General features: G+C 47.4%; 2 pseudogenes; both read left to right on the top strand.

The window, feature by feature from the left end:
- The first annotated feature begins 2,715 nt into the window (after positions 1 to 2,715).
- Positions 2,716 to 2,832, top strand: LOC120925372 (annotated as a pseudogene).
- A 982-nt stretch (positions 2,833 to 3,814) lies between these two features.
- Positions 3,815 to 3,897, top strand: LOC120925261 (annotated as a pseudogene).
- The last annotated feature ends 13,617 nt before the right edge of the window (positions 3,898 to 17,514 follow it).

Here is a 17,514-nt window from a genome sequence, read left to right as displayed (position 1 = left end):
CAAAACATATCCCGGAGAGGGAGAGATCACACCCAGGTTGCTGGCCTGATATGCAGCCGCTGGACTCTGGAGACTGGACAGCGACCAAGCAGGGACAGCTGAGTAATCAAACAAGTATGGAAGAGCTGGAGCATGCCTCACACACCCCTGATCACATCAGAGCTAAAGTGATTGTAAGCTCTTATCCAAACCCCCCCCACCCCCACCCCCACCCCCAAAAATGACATCCCAAATGTGGCCAGGGGGTCACCTTTACTTAAAGCGGAAGTTCCATTTTTGGGTGGAACTCCGCTTTAAAGGGGTTGTAAAGGTTCATTTTTTATTTTCTAAATACAGTAGGTTCTTTTAAGCTAGTGCATTGTTGGTTTACTTACCTTTTCCTTCAATTTTCCCTTCTAAATGTTTTTTTTTTTTTTGTCTGAATTTCTCACTTCCTGTTCCTCCTCAGTAAGCTGTTCTGGCTGACTAAACACCGCTCGGATGATGGTGTGAAGTTTACTGAGGAGAAACAGGAAGTGAGAAATTCAGACAAAGAAAATAAACATTTAGAAGGCAAATCGAAGGAAAAGGTAAGTGAACCAACAATGCACTAGCTCAGGGATATGCAATTAGTGGACCTCCAGCTGTTGCCAAACTACAAGTCCCATGAGGCATAGCGAGACTCTGACAGCATCAAGCATGACACCCAGAGGCAGAGGCATGATGGGACTTGTAGTTTGGCAACAGCTGGAGGTCCGTTAATTGCATATCCCTGCACTAGCTTAAAGGAACCTATTTAGAAAATAAAAAACTAACCTTTACAACCCCTTTAAGCACTTAGGTGTTAATTTCCTTGGCCAGAATGATAATTTATTTTTAGCTATTGAAATTAATTAATGCTTAAGCGCACCTAGCATTAACATGGATTTAGAAGCACTTTTTATACCTAAACTCTGCTGGTCCTGGATGCATCTGCGGTGTGGTTTTTGCTGCCTCTGAACACTGTTAAAAGTGGTGGTAAACCCACAATAATAAAAAGTTATTTCCGGGTGTCGCGGGCTCCGGTGCTGTGATTGTCCGAAGCCACAATGATATTGCTCCCGCGTATGCGCACGGGAGCAGTCGGTAACGGCACACAAGTTGAAGCAACGGCACGAACGCGCCATTGCTTTAGTGCGCATGTGCCCATGACGTCGGCACATGCTGATACAGGGGATATTTCCTAGACCATTTAGGACACATCCGGGGCAGCTACAGTTAAGCCTTATTATAGGATTACCTGTAGCAAAAAGTGGTCTGTAAGGGCTCTTTCACACAGGCGGCCCGTTGAGGTCCGCCTGCCAGTGTTTTAGGCGGACCTGAACGGGCGCTCCGTGCTCCTCTATGGAGCCGCGGATGTCAGCGATGACATGCCTGCTGACATCTGAACCGCTCCGATCCGCCAAAGTGTGACGGAGGAAAAACCTACTTTTCCATCCGTCTGGCGGATCGGGTGAACACGGACAGTTGGTCCGTGTTCATCCGATCTCCCCATAGGGGAGAGCGGAGAAAAGACAGGGCGGTCCCTGCACAGTGTGCGGGGACCGCCCTGTCATCCGCCGGCTCAGCGGGGATCAACGGAGCAAGCAGAGGTTCACGGGGCGGATCATTACTGATCCGCCCCATGTAAAAGGGGCCTAAGGGTTTTCAATCACTTTAAAGCCTATGGACACATATGCAAACATACAGAAAAGTTTAGAGGTAGGAAAGGGAGGGGAAAAACGCCTGATGCCCCTAGAACAGGGATATGCAATTAGCGGACCTCCAGCTGTTGGAAACTACAAGTCTCATCATGCCCCCTTGTGGCTGTCAGTCTCACTATGTCTCGTGGGACTTGTAGTTCTGCAACAGCTGGAGGTCTGCTAATTGCATATCCCTGCCCCAGAAGCAGCTGCAAAACATTCAGTGAAGTGACTGGCCTTTTGGCGATACAGAAATTAAACAAAACCTCCTACATAAGTTGTACCTGTTTTTTCCAAGTCATCTTCCAGGACGGCTTACAGAGACATAGGCTCCTCCCACCTATCACAGGAAACACATAATCCAGATCATAAAAAGCACTGCACCTGCTGCATTAGCTTCTCAGTATTTGTGTTTCCTCCGGCCAGACAGGAACTTATTTTTCTGGCCTTCGTGCTAGAGGGCAGGGACCTCCCGACGTCCATACCCAGTTCAACAGAGTTAGTTCTCCTGGGGTATAAGTCAGTTTGGGCCACCCAGAGACCTGAAGGAAGTGATCTGGGGTGAAAATAAGGGACCCCGTCTCCCGATTTATGGCTGTATCCTCAGTGAGGTTACCTGTGAGGAGTGGAGGAGGTGATCCAGTGGGTCCATCCGGAATGGCACAGCAGGGGGTTCTCCTAGTGGAGCCGTAGGCTGCCGCATGGTCAGAGTGCCTTTTTTTCTGCCGTTTCAAGAGATCCCCCATGTTACAGGGCTTCTCTATCCCCATGTGGACTGTGTTGGGGGCGCAGAGTGATGAGGTAGCTTCTAGCTCCAAGTCAGACGGCGGCTATTTTGGTACACCCAGACGCCAGGAAGTGAAGCCCTAGCAAGCGTATCCGAAGGATAAACAGGCGTGCTGTGCCAGAGGGCGGCGTTGAATCCAAAGCGCCGCCCCGGATTCTCCACACCTCCTTAAATATGGGCCTGAATAAGAGATGGCGCCGAATGCTTCCAAGCACATGGAGATACAGGGTGCTTGCTTCGGCAGCACATATACTAAAATTGGAACCATACAGAGTTTGCATGACCCCTGCGCAAGGATGACACGCAAATTCGTGAAGTGAAGTTCGTGAAGTGTTTCACATTTTTTATCCATAGAAGCAGGTCTGGAGGCGCCATCGGTTGATGCAGGCCCTAAGTTAAGAAAATAGGGGGCTCCTTCCCTTTTCTTATTTCCCTGTGGTGGGGTCACATGGGTCATTATGTTTTTTCCAGAGCCAGTTTATTGTGTATGCTTAGGGTGGACAGGTGTCACGCATACTAGCATAGGCTCCGGTGGTGGGTACTTTTAAAAAATTCTTAGATTAGAATGTTGTTATTCACAGGGTGTTTTTGTTAATGGCTGTTTACTTCAGTGGAAGTAATGTGCTGGCGCTTGGCATTTAACTCATTACCGGACAAAGCCCACGAGCTCAGAGATAACAAAACAGAGACACCCAGAAAAAGGTGCCCGATGTGCACCAAGAAAATGCCTTACGGTGGAAGAAAAGTGCATGTCACACTGCTTGACCTTTCAGGGCTACAGAGAGATGGTGGAAGCCATTTTTTTCCAGCACTGGTAAGTCACCGGGAAGGAGTATGTAAGCAGGAAAGCAGGTCTGGGACACCTGCAGACTCTGGCCCTAAGGTAAGAAAGAAGCAATGGGGGTTTCCTCTTTTCTTGCTCCCTGGTGAAGGGGGCACAGAGGGTTTTGAGATTATTCTCTGTACTATCCACAGACCGACAGGCTGGTCTGGGGAGTCTGGCTGTGTGTGTATCCCCAATTTTTTCCCTACTAGTGGGGGGCTTCATTTGGGTCTCCCTATGTGGATCGGTGCTGGTCAGAGGGTGATCATCTACACCAGGGATATGCAATTAGCGGACCTCCAGATGTTGCAAAACTACAAATCCCATCATGCCTCTGCCTCTGGGTGTCATGCTCGTGGCTGTCAGAGCCTTGCTATGCCTCATGGGATTTGTAGTTCTGCAACAGCTGGATGTCCGCTAATTGCATATCTCCGATCTACACCTTATCTCTCTTGGTAAAAGGCTCATTCCGCCTTGTGCCCTCTCCCTCTAGGACAGAGGATGGGAGCTTCTCTGCCTTTTGGCTAAGATCAAGTGTAGTATCTGTTTTTATCAATTGCCAGTAGGTGGTGCTATGCTAACCGTCCTGAGTACACAGCGAGGTGGAAAGGGATGGCGGTTGGCAGATGCTAAACCTGCTGGCGTGGAGGTGGAAGCCTTCTGATTTAGACGGAGAAACATGAGGTCGAAGCTTTGGCCTGGATTTGGTGGTGCCTGCCCCGGTCAGTTGTTCGGGAGAGCTCCTTCCCCTTGGGGGGAGCGTATAGTATTTCCCGAACGTGATTAGGAGGGAGGGATGGGAGTTGTGGGAGTAGCCTGCTGGGGTGGGCTCTCCCCAATCTCTCGGAACTCTTAACTTCCTGGCTGGGAAGGGTGCTGCTGGTCCGGGCCGGGGGTCAGGGTCCGTTGAAAAGCCTGTGGAGATAGTGCCCCTGGAGTGGCAGTCCTGGGGTGCCATACATTGCACGAGTGTTTGAGAGGGCACTTACTCGTATGGCACCATGGCCACGATCTCCACAAACACCCATTTCACACCTGCCTCTAGGGCCGGGCCTTTTGGCTGGGACCAGAGGAATTTTTGCTTCCTGGCCAGAGGGCTGGCCATCGTATTGCACGTTTGTACACCTTGTGTGTGATGATTAGGGTGCCGGTCCTCGGGCCAGCCCTGAAAGTTTGGGAGTGGGTGGACATGGCCTTCTGGCTTAGTTCGCCTGCTCTCATGGGGTCTCCCTTCGGGGGAGCCCCACCGAGGAGGGTTCTGTTTCGGCAGACCCTCCAAGGAAGTTGGGTCCGGGTTGGCTTCGGCTGCTCGGACCACTGTTTACCTTAGTCCCCGTCTGGAGCCTAATGCCCCAGAGGATCAGGGTTGGGTCCTTCTTGGAGGACCACTTGACGCAGCACCCGTCGCACTTTTTTGTGTATCACTCTTTATGTGTGTGCGCATTTTTTCTGCACCAGGTGAAGTTTTTGGGTTGTGTTATGCACGCCACAGGCTTTTCAATAGAAAAGAGGATGGGAGCAAAAGGGGAGTCACCTAAGGGACAGATGCACAGCCTGCAAGTACAAGTTATCTACTACCTGGATACCAGCTCCAGTGCTGCAATGCTCTTTGGAGGGATTCCTAAAGAGCATTGGGGGGGGGGGAATTACAAACCTTTTTTTCTTGATTTGTCACAAAGGTTCCTTCTCCGCCGGTGGAGAAGCAGCTATCCTCGTGAGTGCTGAGGCTCAAGGGGAGCCCTCCCTTATTCACGTTTGGTCAAACACCATATCCTCTGTTACTGGCTGAAATCCTGTACCTCCTACAAACATAGGATACATGTGCTTTGTATTCCTGTCCACCATTAATGTGGTCATTTGGAGGCAGAGGCCCTAAACAGTTAAGTGCCTGGGCGTAACCTCCAAGCAAGACTTGCATGGACAAACACATGTTTAATGATTAATCTTAATACCTGCAGGTGTTGGCCTTCTAATTGCTCCTATGGCACACTTCAGGGCTTGTCCAAAGGTGTCAGAAACGTTCATTTATCACTAGATTTGGACAGGTCTGTCTCCAACCTAAGTGTGGGCTATATAAAGCAAAGATAAGTGTACAGCGATCTCTGTTAACATACATTGTTTAAGGAGACTCAGAATAAGTATTTGGTTATGTCTAGGAGCTAAAGCTGCACCTATTATGGGGTATTAATTGCGTATGAATTGTAAGTGTGTGTGTGGGGTATTAGAAGAATACTCTATGGCACGGATTCACAGACAGCGGGGCACATTTATGCCGCCGTAGCGTATCTCCTGTATGCTACGCCGACGCAGCGCAGAGAGGCAAGCACTGAATTCACAAAGCCAGTGCTCCCAAAACTGCGCTGGGTTTCCTAGGCGTAAGCCGGCCTAGGTGGAACTGGGCGTGAGCCATGCAAATGAGGCGTGACCCCATGCAAATGATGGGCTGAGCGATAGCCAGATACGTATAACGAACAGGGCATGCGCCGTCCCGTGGACGCATCCCAGTGCGCATGCTCAGAATCACGTCGGAACTACTCCCTAAGATACGTCGGATCACTGCCTACGGCATGAACCTACACTCAGCCATATTCACGTCCAACGTAAACTACGCCGGCTTGTGTTCCCGGGTGCAGCCCTTTGCATGGATGGAGCTGAGTTACACCTTCTTTATGGGGCATAACTTTACGCCGGACGTATAACTTTACGTGCACTGCGTCGGGCGCACGTACGTTTGTGAATTGCCGTATCTCCCTCATTTGCATATTTGAATAGAAAATCAATGGGAGCGCCAAATGCGTCCAGCGTAAATATGCCCCCACTCTACGCTGGCGTAGGCAAGTTACGTCAGTGGGGTGAAGCCTGTTTTTAGGCGTATCTTAGTTTGTGGGCCCGGCGCATAGATACAACGGCACATATTTGCACTTACGCGGCGTATCTGGAGATACGTCGGCGCAAGTGCTTTGTGAATCCAGGCCTATGTCTCTGACCTCACACTTCTCCAAGTATGTTATAAATCTATGTATTTAAATACACAACATTGGAGCTTTTGTTTGTGTTATATTCTTTTGGTACCTTTTGTAGTTCATGCCTCATATGTAATATTATTAATATTATCAAAAAAGAAAAATTCGCCCTTGGGACTTTGAGTGAGGTGAGCACTGTAGAGCCAATAAAATAACAAGAGTTAATACCGTTATATATTTAATTCAAGTAAAAAGCAGTACATACATTAATGTCATGAACATGAGCCAATTCATACAGAATGCAGAAAATGGGTAAAATAATATTGCAAGTAACTGTCCATATTAAAACACACACAAGCATCAAGTGTATACCCGACGTGTTTCGCGAGGTTTAGCTTGCTCTTCAGGGGTAGATCTGCTTGTGGTATACCTAAAATGAAAGGATAAAGTATGTAGTATGATATGAAGGGCACAGGGTAAGGGGGGGCCTTGATATGGAAAACCCCATACTCACCGATGGACATAGCCAAAGACCAGCGCATGTGAGGCTACCAATGCGGCAGTGGCGAGTGTCCTGCCAGGGAGCAGAGGAGACGGGGCCAAACGAAGTCCCAACCGGGGCCAAACGGAAGGAGGGCACAGCATGGATGAAATTTGTGTATCCCCAAGAGTCTCAATGGGTCCATAAGGAGTATTGACTCTAAACATAAATATGTATAATGGATAGTTAGTAATAAGGTAGGTAAGCGTACAAAAACGCATATGTATCTATGTGTAGATGAAGGACCTGAGCCAAGAGTGGTGAGAGCATAGAGACTGAGGGGGAATGTAGTGAAAGATGCCAATAACTGGCTGGTGTGAAAAAAAAAATATATATATATATATACACATTTTTTTGGATAAGAAAGCAGAAAGAAAAGGAGAGTGAGAGTGGAATAGAGTGCAGGTGTGTGGTGAAGATAGTAATTACTATCTTCACCACACACCTGCACTCTATTCCACTCTCACTCTCCTTTTCTTTCTGCTTTCTTATCCAAAAAAATGTATATATTTTTTTTTTCACACCAGCCAGTTCTTGGCATCTTTTACTACACTCCCCCCATTTTCTGTATTCTGTATGAATTGGCTCATGTTCATGACATTAATGCATGTACTGCTTTTTACTTGAATTAAATATATACTGTAATTACTCTTGTTATTTTATTGGCTCTACAGTGCTCACCTCACTCAAAGTCCCAAGGGCGAATTTTTATTTTTTGATGCTAAACGCAGGGATGGAGGTGTGTCCCTGGTGACACCAGACCTTTCATTTATTTTTCTCATATGTGATCTAAGGTATGGACTCTCAGAGGCTATGTTTCCGATGTGGTGACTTTGGAGTGCAGCTTTGATCCAACTCTGGATCGGGGGTCGCATCAGAGGTTGCATCGGGGTAGTGCTGGGACCGTTTTTTAGGTCATTGTAACTTTGAGTCGCATAGATTGAAACAGGTGCCATTGAAATCAATGGGCCTTGACTCGTCATGCGACTTTGTGTCTAGGGTTGCAGGGCATGTCGCACTAGTGGAAACTGAACCTAAAAGTTCTTATGCTTGAAGTTTAGCCCTTATTTGCATATGTGGCTGTATGAATTGGGAGGCTTTTACCTGACCTTTACCTTGTGCGAGACAATCTACAATAGGTTGTCTTAATGCATTTAATGTTCATAGACAGCAGGTGTGTAAATGTCTTAGGCCCCATACACATGATAGAATCCATCCGCTGAAAAATCCCAGCGAATGGGTTTCAGCGGATAGATCCTATGGTGTGTACACTCCAGCGGATCTGTTTCCGCGGATATTTATCCCCTGGGATGGATTTCCAGCGGATAAATATTTGATGACATGCTATCAAATCTATCCGCTGGAATCCATCCCAACGGATGGATCTGCTGGTCTGTACAGACTCACCGGATCCATCCGTCCAAAGGGATCCCCCGCATGCGTCGTAATGATTTGACGCATGCGTGGAATTCCTTATATGACAGCGTCGCGCACGTCGCCGCGTCATAATCGCGGCGACGGCGCGACACGTCATCGCCAGAGGATTTCGGCGCGGATTCCGATTCGATGGTGAGTACACTCCATCGCATTGAAATCCGCGCAAATCCTCGAGAGGATTTATCCACGGATACGGTCCGCTGGACCGTATCCGCGGATAAATCCTCTCGTGTGTATGGGGCCTTAGAGAAAAAATCTCTGGTCGCTAAAACCTTACCAAGGTTTTTTTGTCTTTTGCATATATACAGCGAAGGCTCCTGTCTTGTTTGCTACTAAGCCTTCTTTCAGCAGTGGATCAAATCCCTTAAGTTCAGCATGCAATGTTTGCTGCTGATTAATATGAGGTGAAGCAGTCATAGCCTACAGGTTAAAGTGGAGGTTCACCCAAAAACTAAATTTTTAACATTAGATTGAGGCTCGTTTTGTGAAGGGGAATCAGGTGTTTTTTTTTTAAATCGAAGCAGTACTTACCGTTTGAGGCCCCGTACACACGTCCGAGAAACTTGACGGGCAAAACACATCGTTTTGCTCGTCGAGTTCCTTGTGAAGCCACCTAGGATCGCGGCGAGCCAAATTTTCCCATTGCCCAACGAGGAAATAGAGAACATGTTCTCTTTTTGGCCCGATGAGATCCTCGTCGGTTTCCTTGGCGAAAAGTGTACACACGACCGGTTTTCTCGGCAGAATACGTCTCCCATCGAGTTTCTTGCTGAATTCTGCCGAGAAAACCGGTTGTGTGTACAGGGCCTTAAAGATAGATCTTCTCCGCCGCTTCCGGGTATGGGCTGCGGGACTGGGCATTCCTATTTGATTGACAGGCTTCCGACGGTCGCACACAGCGCGTCAAGATTTTCCGAAAGTAGCCGAACGTCGTGCGCAGGCGCCGTATAGAGCCGCACCGACGTTCGGCTTCTTTCGGCTACTCGTGACGCGATGTATGCGACCGTCGGAAGCCTGTCAATCAAATAGGAACGCCCAGTCCCGAAGACCATACCCAGAAGCGGCGGAGAAGATCTATCTCTAAAACGGTAAGTACTGCTTCGATTTAAAAAAAAACACCCGATTCCCCTTCACAAAACGAGCCTCAATCTAATGTTAAAAATTGTTTTTCGGGTGAACTCCCGCTTTAAGTACTGTGAAGGTCAATCCCAGCGTGACCTTGGACAAATCACTTTAAAAGATGGATCATGAAAGCATACCGGGGCAGCAAGCATGCCGTGCGGACGTGCGTGAGATGTGTGTGTGAGGGCTCCCCCCCCCCCCCCCGAGTTCCCCCGGGCAGGGAATAGCATGCAGCGGCGTGCTACGTGAGTGGATGGTCGGATGATAGGAGCCCTGTATGCCTCCACAAACCCAGCACGGTAGCTCTATTGAGCAGAAGAAGGAGAAAAGACTAACAGCACTCGCTTCCCCAGCACTTTCCGGTGGAGCCGTTTGTTTGTTAATTTAGAGGTGGTGGGCGGAAGAAAGGAAGGGGGTCAAAGCGAGAAGTGCCGGACGGAGAGACTGGATTACCGGAGCTAAGCCACAACCACAATCGCAGCTTCAGCCTGACGCGTCTCTTTTGCGGGTTGTGGGAGGTAAGCGGCGGAGATAGCTGCAGAGCCAGTGGATGGGACAATTATATGGTAATTACTGAGCTAGAGGAGATCTTGATAAACTGTTAAAACACTATTAAATTAGCAGATTCCAGCAGAAGGAGGAGGTGTATTGTTTATCTTAAAGATACCAGCTCTCAACTGGTTCAAGGCTTATAAGACTCCATAATATTGCATCTGTGGACTGTATGTTTCCCTTGCTGTGATTACTTATGTAGAACTCTGAGAATATATCTACTAATATATCTATCAGCATGAACAACAAACCAAGAGGCACAAATTAAAATAGAAGGTGGATGAGGAGGTGTTTGGGATCTGAAGTTCCAACTAAAGCTCTCCAACCCTCTCCTCCCCCCTCCCCACGGTTAAGAGAGGATCTGTAGCAGCTACTGAGCAGATAGAGTGCACAGCAGAGGAATGTCGACATGCCGCCAGGCTGCGTAAAAGCTGGCAGGAGGGATATGCTCTTACCTCTCCCCTCGTGTTGCTGGGCTTGTGGAGGTTGATGGGGGAGGGGATGGGATGGACTCCGGGGCAAATCTGACTGTGGGTGGGCATGATTCCCTTGAACTGGATCCTAAACAGGACTGTGGACCAGGGACACTGGGCCACGGTACACAGGTGAAGGAGCGGGGGTCCCCGGCCCTGGGAAGGGGAAGGAAACTACCCGGAAGCAGTAAGGAAACGTACAGTCCAGGGCATAACTAAAGCAGTAAAAGGCAGCAGGGAAGCCGACCAACACTGAGTCAGGACAATATTGACAATGATAGGACCTTGCTGACAGCAGAGCAGAGTGGGGGACCAGCAGTGGAGGTGGAGGAACAGAGAGACCCTCAGGTAAAGAACCAAGATACCTATTCTTTAACAGCGGATGGGGATAAATTGCTGACCTGGGATGAAGAGACATTCATGGAGAGTGGTGACCCCCGGGGGGCAGAGGCCAAAAGTACGGAGGTGGAAGAGGCATGGACAGAGACTGGATCAGGTTCCCATGGAATAGGAGTATTAGAGATGTCCCCAACAGAACACCCTAGTAAAGGGCAAAGCGGGGGTAGTAGCCCCCTAAAATCAAATGGTTTAGAAAAGGACATTAGGGAACTTGGAAAACTTCTAAAAGCCCTACCTACCAAAAAAGATATTCAGCAACTTATCTACGCTGTGGAGCAGTCTTGTCAGCAAGCAGTGGAGGGTCTAAGAGGGGAAGTTGGCGCGTTGGGACACAGAATTGAGGAATTCGAGAAAGGTCAGGAGGGAATGATATAAACAGTGATCAACTTTCAAGACACTGTGAAATATCAGGAGGAGACCTTAAATTCATATCAAGATCAATTGGACGATCATGAAAATAGGGATCGAAGACAAAATATTCAGATAAAAGGTGTATTGGAGGCAGTCCAAACATCTGAACTGCTTCCAACAATCCAGCAATTGTTTCAACAGATAATGGGGGAATCCGCACCAAAGAAAATAGAGATTGACAGGGTCCATCGTGTTCCTTCTTATCCCATTTTAAATACAGAAAGACCAAGAGATATCGTGTGCAAAATGCATAAGTTTACAGTGAAAGCGCTAATTATGAAAATGGCAAATGATAAACCTGAAATGGAATTTGAGGGAATGAAGGTATCCCTGTACCCGGATTTGTCACGTAGGACTTTGATGCAGAGAAGAGCGGTCCGACCAGTGTTGGAGGCCCTACGTGCAGTAGAGACCAAGTATCGATGGGGGTTCCCCTTTAACCTGACGGCTTCACGAAATGGAAAGACGGCCACGCTTCGTACCAGAGACGATATACGTCTGTTTGCAGAGACATTAGACTTATCCCTAGTAGATTTTTTAGATTGGAGAAAGATTAACCCAGGAAACCCCCTAAAACCCCCGGAGAAGTGGCAACAAGTGTTGAGAAGACGAAGGAACTATTCAAATAGACAAAAGGAGATTTGAGAGATTTTGTAAAAAAAAAAAAAAAATTTCTTCCTACCCCCTTTTTTCTTTTACTAGAAGAGAGGACACGCTTGATAAGTTGGACGTAAATGTTGCAAAAACCTAGGAGGGGCCATATACACTTGTGTATTTAGGACATTAATAGGGGATTTTTTTTTGGGGGGGGGTTTTTCGTCCACATCCGTGCCTGACCTCACAAATGCGCTTCTGGAAGAATCGTCAAACATTCCCACAGACACACTCCTAAACCTTGTGGACAGCCTTTCCAGAAGAGCTGTTATAGCTACAAATGTTGGGCCAACTCAGTATTAAATCCAATTGGCCAAGACTGGCATGCCATTAAAGTTCATGTGCATTTAAAGGCAGGCGTCCAAATACTTTGGGAAATATAATGTATCTGCCTGGATTTCAACTTTAACAACTTGCCGATCAGCCCCCGTCATACTGCGGCAGTCAGCTCATTCCCGCAAACCGCCTGTAGCTTTACGTCGGTCCCTTTAACAGCTATAGCGGGCACGTGCCAGCTGCACGGTGAGGGAGCCAATGCGCGTGGCTGGCCACCTGCGATCGCTCCACAGAGAGGCAGAACGGGGATCTGTCAGTGTAAACAAACAGATCCCCATTCTGTCAGGTAATAGAGAGTGATAGTCTGTCCCTAGTGATTAGGAACAGCGATCTCTCTCTTCTCCTAATCCAGCCACTTGCCCCACCATTAGAAACCCCTCCCAGGGAAAACATTTAACCCCTTGATCGCCCCCTAATGTTAACCCCTTCCCTGACAGTGTCATTTATACAGTAATCATTGCATTTGTATAGCACTGATCACTGTATAAATGTCAGTAGTCCCAAAAAAGTGTCCACTGCAATCTTGCAAAAAAAAAAAAATCATATTATCGCGGATCACCGCCATTACTAGTAAAAAAAAAAAAAAAAAAAAAAAAAAAAGGAAAAAATAATTAAAATAATAAATAAAAATACAATGAATCTATCTCCCATTTTGTAGACGCTATAAAACTTTTGCGCAAACCAATCAATATACGCTTATTGCGATTTTTTTATTATAGCAAAAAGTAAAAGATATCGTTTTTTTTTTTTTTTGTTTATAGCACAAGAAAAAAAAAAACTGCAAGAGGTGATCAAATACCACAAAAAGAAAGTTCCATTTGTGGAAAAAAAAATTACCACGTAAATTTTGTTTGGGTACAATGTTGCACGACCGCGCAATTGTCAGTTAACCACTTATGGACCGCCCACTGCAGAAATACATCGGCTGTTTGAAGAGGAATACCGTTGTTATGGTATCCTCTTCTTCAGCGGGAGGTCCACTACAGGATAAAAGTGGTCTCTGCAGCAGGTACACCGTGAGATCACTTTTATCGGCAGCGGGAGAGGGGCCCCCACCTCCTGCTGCTCTCCTATGCCCTCCGCCGCTTACTGGAGCCTTCGGTAGTGGAGGCGATCAGGTCTTCTCCCTTGCTGTGTGTGGAGACGAGTGAAGGGAAGATGGCCCCCAACCGTCTCCATATCACTGCAGGGCGGAAGCCACATCAAAACGTCACTTCCACCCATAGCTCTTACCGGTTAAGACCCTGACTATTATGCAGGTTAAGGACCTGGCCCCTTTTTGCGATTCAGCACTGCGTCGCTTTAACTGACAATTGCGCGGTCATGCAACGTGGCTTCCAAACAAAATTGGCATCCTTTTCCCACAAATAGAGCTTTCTTTTGGTGGTATTTGATCACCTCTGCAGTTTTTATTGGACAATAAAAAAAAAATAATATATATATATATATATATATATATATATATTATATTTTTAACTTTTTGCTATAATAAATATCCCCCCAAAAAAAGAAATTTCCTCAGTTTAGGCCGATACTAAATATAGTTTACAAAATAGGGGATAGTTTTATGGCATTTTTATTAATAATTTTTTTTTTTTTTTACTAGTAATGGCGGCGATCAGCGATTTTTTTCGTGACTGCGACATTATGGCGGACACATCGGACAATTTTGACACATTTTTGGGACCATTGTAATTTTCACAGCGAAAAGTGCTATAAAAATGCACTGTTACTGTGAAAATGACAATGGCAGTGATGGGGTTAACCACTACTAGGGGGGCGCTGTAGGGGTTAAGTGGGACCTCATGTGTGTTTCTAACAGTGGGGGGGCTGTACGTGTGACATCACTGATCGTCGTTCCCTATGACAGGGAACAGACGATTACTGACACTGCCACAGAGAACAGGGAAGGTGTGTTTACACTCACCTCTCCCCGTTCTTCAGCTCCTGTGACCCGATTGTGGGACACCGGCGGCAATCGGGTCCGCGGGTGCTATCACGGAGCTTCGGACTGGGCTTTTTAAAGGGGACGTACATGTTCGCCCTTGTGCCCAGCCGTACCATTCTGTCAACGTATATTGTCGTGCGGCGGTTAAAAAGGGAAATTTTTTCTTTATTGCATTTTAGTCCAAATATGAGTTCTGAGGTCTTTTTGACCCCAGATCTCATATTTAAGAGGACATGTCATGCTTCTTTTTTTTTTCTATTACAAGGGATGTTTACATTGCCCATGCCCTGGACAGGATTTGGCGAGCTAGCTCCATCAGGGTTTTGCTCCTTGTGCCTCCCTGCTTCATCAGATGTGTGACCACTGTCTGACAACACTTGTACATGCTGTTTTCTTAGGGAACGCTGGAAGAACAGAAGACTTAGGTGGATGGCCTTTAGCTCTCTCCAATTGGAGGACCTTCTGGACTTTCTCCGAGGTGGGCCCCCCACCCCCACACACTTGCATCCGTTGTTAGTTGTTGGGAATGCCCAAGGCAGTCCTTCTGGGAAGTTTCTCTGATCCCTCCACCACTAAAGTGACCTTCTTGCTCTTGTTCCTATTTTGAGCTTTTTCTCCAGGGTTTCCTGATGCGACCATTTCAGGAGTATGTCTCATTGTAAACAATGAGCATGTAGCCTGGCCCACTGCACTGCCGGAATTGCTGCTGTCAACAGGCCTAGCACAGACATGGCCTTCCTCACTAAAACTTCCAGGGTGGACTGAACCACCCCTCAGGGTTAACAATCTTTTCTACCTATTTTTTCCGGGAGAAAGATTCTTCGTAGTGTCGAACTCATCTCGTACCCTAGGAACCTCATTCGCTAAACAGGGATAAGATTCAACTTCTGAAGATTTAGGAGCCAGCCTAAACTGTTTAGGTGCCTCTGAGTTACTTGAAGGTTGACTGTTACCTGATCTTTTGAGTCTGCAAAAAGTAGTAGACCATCCAGATAGGGCACTATGGCAATCCCCTTCAGTCTCAGGGACTTCAAGGCCTCTGCCATCACTTTTGTGAATACTCTGGGAGAGGAAGAAAGGCCCAAGGGCAGCACCCTGAACTGGAGATGCCCCATCAGCCCTCCAGGTTGACTGCTAGTTGCAGAAACCTTTGCGATAAGGCTGCGATGGGGATGAGGAGGTGCAGGTACGTTTTTTTTTAGATCGATTGACACCATGAAGCAATTGGGGCAAGTAAATTCTTCACTGAAAAAATATTGTCCCGTTCAGGATTTTCAAATTTAGGATTACATTTTTTTTTTGTTGAAGGAGCACATCATTCCCAGCATCTCTACCAGTGCTTTCCTCACTGAAGAAAAGAGCTTCTCATACTCCTGCGTGGATTCTTCCCTCACGAATCCTGCAATTGAGGAACCGCAGAGTAGTTTAGACCAGGAATGGGTTTTATGCAGGAGGGAAAAGCGAGGGGAGAAAAAAAAAAAAAAGCGTACAGTTGGGGCGTGAGGAAATAAAGGTCAGTTGTTTTTATAAGAGGGGCATAACAGAAACAGCTTGAGAAGCACAAGGATTAGGGTACAGTGTAGGTCTGCTCTAAGCCCTTAATGGGCCATAATGCAAGTGAAAAGTACAGTAAAACTCAAGATTTCAGTTTGCAATTCCCAGACCAATAAAATGCTTAGGATTATACAATAAAGGCTGCATTTGATCTGCTACTCATTACACTGCTTTTCTTTTAGATGCAGCATGCACTATTGAGATGCTTTTGAACTGCAGGCAATACAGGACAAATAAAAGCTTTTCCTGGTGCCTCCATGGCAGTATACCTGTAATAGAGCTCCGCCTCGACTCCTCCTTCAGGACTAGTGAATAGCATAAATTAAAGGCGTAGTCCTGCCCCAACATTCTCCTTTTTTTCCTCATACCTTCTCGTGCTGGTGAAGAGTAGCAGTATGCCCATACCTCTGCAGTCGGCAGCGTCCGCCGGGTTTAGCCTTTGCCATGCGCAGTCCCTGTTCTTGGGCCGCTCACAGCGGTAATAAGTCTGGGAACCCCTCTGTGGATCTGTTGGGGTCTTCTTGCAGAGTTTCCTCACAGGAATGCAATCTGCCAAAGCATGTAATGATGAATGTCAGCGAGTCACAGAAGGATCAGCTGCTGTCACCCCCAGGCTAGTAGTTCTTTTTTTTTTTTCCATTATTGCTCACATGAATGTATAATCTCTACCTCTCCCCCCTTGTTATGTTTCCCCCCCCCTTCTTGGCAGTTCCCATACACTATGTACACTTTAGCCTGGTTTTATCTTGTCAGGGATGTTTTGTTTTCCCTGACATACTCGGCACCCCTTTCATGGCCTTTTTTTTTTCAGAGTCAGGACTCAGCGAAGGCACAGCAGGGGGGGGCCATGGGCTCGCCATTTACTTTCCCTCACCTGTTCCCCTGGATGGCGGAGGGCGAACGGTGCAGGACGGCATCCCCGCCGTCGTACTGAGCAGTCACGGTCCGGGGGCGGGATCCGGCAATCTGTTGCAGGCTTGCCTGTGTCATGGGCACCGCGTGTCTGCGTGGTTGTCCGGCGATCCGGCGGCCATTTTAGTTCCTGGAAAAAAGGGTCCGTTTGCCCTTTCTTTGCAGTTTGAGCCCAGGTGTGGGCATTTTTGCATTAATCCTCCCACCTGGTCCACCTATATAAGCCATATGAGCAGGGTTATGGCTGTCAGAGCCATTTCAGCTGCGCCCTGCTAAGTGCCCCAGCCCAAGCCCAAGCCCTGTGGTAGGTGCAAAAAAAAATGGCAGTGTGTTTTTTTTCAATTTTTTTCTCGGTCCCATAGCCTTTCCCATCTTATTTTTCGCAGCTGATCCTCCTGCCCAACTTCGCAATGAGTCATTCATCCCGTAGCAAAGATCCTAAAACTTCCGTTGGGTATGTAACCAACTATACGCGAGTATAAAAAAAAAAAGTGCGCTCACTAGTTTTAACGTGAGTTCCTTACATCGTAGCCCTGCCCACTCCAAGAGGTCCAAAAAATCCTCAAGACACCGTGATAGCGACAGTCCGGACCGCAGATCTCATTCTTTACGCCACCGGTCCCGCTCATCAGGCCGCAGGTCCCAGTCCTCGCGTCATAGGTCAGGGAGGTCAAGATCCAGAGAACACGTGTGGTCCCGCTCTACCAGGACCTATAGGAAGAAGAGATGCTGGACATGTGGGGCTACACCACAACCAGACAGAGTGGTTTGTAAGGACTGTTTCAGGGACTATGCATCCAGCCGCGAGCTAGAAAATCAGCGGGCTGTAGATCTGCTAAAGCGAACAATGAAGTACGCCTTCTCTGAGCTTTTGGCTTCGGTTTCTGCTCAGCCAGCTCCGC

Source organism: Rana temporaria, chromosome 1 (genome assembly GCF_905171775.1).
Source record: "Rana temporaria chromosome 1, aRanTem1.1, whole genome shotgun sequence".
Classification (NCBI taxonomy): domain Eukaryota; kingdom Metazoa; phylum Chordata; class Amphibia; order Anura; family Ranidae; genus Rana; species Rana temporaria.
Note: the sequence above shows the minus strand (reverse complement) of the source record. Positions and strands in the feature narration are given on the sequence as shown.